The sequence below is a fragment of the Palaemon carinicauda genome, chromosome 15, assembly GCF_036898095.1.
Source record: "Palaemon carinicauda isolate YSFRI2023 chromosome 15, ASM3689809v2, whole genome shotgun sequence".
NCBI classification, from domain to species: Eukaryota; Metazoa; Arthropoda; class Malacostraca; order Decapoda; family Palaemonidae; genus Palaemon; species Palaemon carinicauda.
Window position 1 is genome coordinate 131,592,579 of NC_090739.1, and position 2,500 is coordinate 131,595,078.

General features: G+C 33.7%; 1 protein-coding gene across 1 annotated transcript in view; it reads left to right on the forward strand.

Moving 5' to 3' along the window:
- Positions 1–2,500, forward strand: part of LOC137654184 (uncharacterized) — a 5,070-nt gene that overhangs the window by 1,498 nt on the left and 1,072 nt on the right. The window lies entirely within an intron of this gene.

The window sequence follows — 2,500 nt, forward strand, 5'->3', positions numbered from 1 at the left end:
CCATATTTATGTAGTATTGTAAAACAAAAGTCATCATAATTACTACATTTTTATTTTCATTGTTACTATTTGAACTACTTGAAAGAATCACTGGTATAGAGGCTATGGCACTACCCAAGACTAGAGAACAATGGCTTGATTTTGGAGTGTCCTTCTCCTAGAAGAGCTGTATACCATAGCTAGGAGTCTCTTCTACCCTTACCAAGAGGAAAGTGGCCACTGAGCAATTACAGTGCAGTTGTTAACCTCTTGAGTGAAGAAGAATTGTGGTAACTGTTTCCTTGCAGTTGGACTATCAAGTCAAAGGCTAGGCCCACTGCCAATTACTGTAATTAATGACTGGAAGGAAATGCGATCTTAAAAAAACACTGATTAGGCAACTGACCCCTTAATGTATGGATAACGGTAAGAACGAAAAAGGCTTCCTTATAATCCCTAAGCTGGCTGCCTAGTTAAGTCTTGTCGGGGGGGGGGGGGGGATTTAATCATCTGGGTGGGCTTATCATTTAAGATAATTTTATTGATATTTAAGTACCACGTTATTATTATTATTATCATTATTGTTGTTGTTGTTGATATTGTTATTCTTATTTATTATTATTATCATTATTATTATTATTGTTGTTATTGTTGTTGTTGTTGTTATTCTTATTTATTATCATTATTAATAAAAGAGAAACTATAAAATAGAAATAACGAATTGAAAATAAATGTAGATTTTTATTGTTTTTTAACTATGTGATTTTGGTTAAAAGTTTCAACAACATTTAACAACTTTATTTCCAACTATTTCCCTCCCATATTTATAACGCCAAGCGAGCAATCTGTTGTTTAGGCGTAAGCAAAATGGAGAGATTTTTTTTTCCAAAGCTTATCCCTCTGATTTGTTTATTTGTATGCCCTCATTAAAATAAATACAATGCTATTGCCTGTATGAATTTCACCACGGGCACAACCAATTAAGAGAGAATGGTAAACCAATCTTTGATGCAACGACCAAAATCCGGCGATATCGTTATGGAATTGTTCGAAATGCATTTTCCTTTGACGCAAAGGCTGGACCCTTTGTGCTATATATTAACAAGTGATAATTACATGTTGGTGTAGAATCAAATTAAAATTCGTCAAAGGTGTCAAATTCCATGGAGGTCTCGGACAAAAATGGAACAATGAAATTTCCGGCCAATCATAGCAGGTCGTTAATAGTTTTTTGTGTGTGTGTGTGTGTGTGTGTGTGTGTGTGTGTGTGTGTGTGTGTAGAATATCATGGCTGTTTCATAGCATGTCCACGTGAAGTATTTGCAAATAACCACACTTTCATACTACACGAACTGGGTGGGCATATAGTTGATAGTATCCTTTTTACCTCCACCAACGAAGTTGGAAGGAGGTTATGTTTTACCCCTGTTTGTGTGTTAGTATGCGTATGTGCTTGTTTATTTGTTAGCAGCTTCCTGACCACAATTTTAATCGCAGGATGATGAAACTTGCAGGGATTACCTGTTATGTAAAAAGCTGGAAATTATTAAACGTGGGAGGTCAAGGTCAAAGGTCAAAGTCACGGTCAAGCAAAATTTCCAATTCACGTAATCAGCCATAAGTTTGGACATCGTCGTCACAGAGACTTCAAACTTGGTTCATATTTGAGTGTATGAAAATCCACGCCAATTAATATACATAAGGTCGAAGGTCAAGGTGCAGTCCAAGGTCAGGGTAAAGGTCAAATTCCAGACATCAACCATGCAACCACAATTTTAATCGTAAAGTAATGAAACGGTGCGGAAAATTTAAACTTTTTTGTAAAGAGCTGGACATTATTAAATTTTGGAAGGTCAAAGGTCAATGTCACGGACGAGCAAAACATCCAAAATCAATCCAAAAAGTCAAAATATAAGCTCCCATGGCGGAGGTCTGCGCTTTACCGAGTTCCCCTCTTGTATTGTTTTGTAATTTAGCTCTCACATATTTTTATAGTTTTTCTCATTTTTAAAAATTAATGAGCAAAGTGAACTTTAATCAATGCAGAATTACAATAACATTATTCATAACTCATATATAAATCATTGTGCAATATATTGCTACTATTTTTTTATTTTATTTTATTTTTTTTTTTTTGTTACGTGATTAGTCTGAAAATTAAGAGGAGAATTTTTCTAGTATGACGAAGATATCATTAGAGCGAAATCATAAGTATTTATTGGATCTTTGTATGAATATTTAAAACAATATTGATTAGCAAATCCATCTAAATATAATTCTAGAATAGGCGGGAAAAAATTTGTGATGTAACAGTAAAATAGGGTTTTTTTTTTTTTTTTTTTTTTTTTTTTTTTTTTTTTTTTTTTTTTTTTTTTTTTTTTTTTTTTTTGGCGGCAGGTGATGAATGGCAATCGTAGGAAAAAGTTAGGGTACTTGATTTCATTCCAGCAAACCCTTTCCCTTTAATCTCAGAAACTAAAAGGGGAAGAGATTCCAGCTCGATAGATATCTAGAGGAAGTA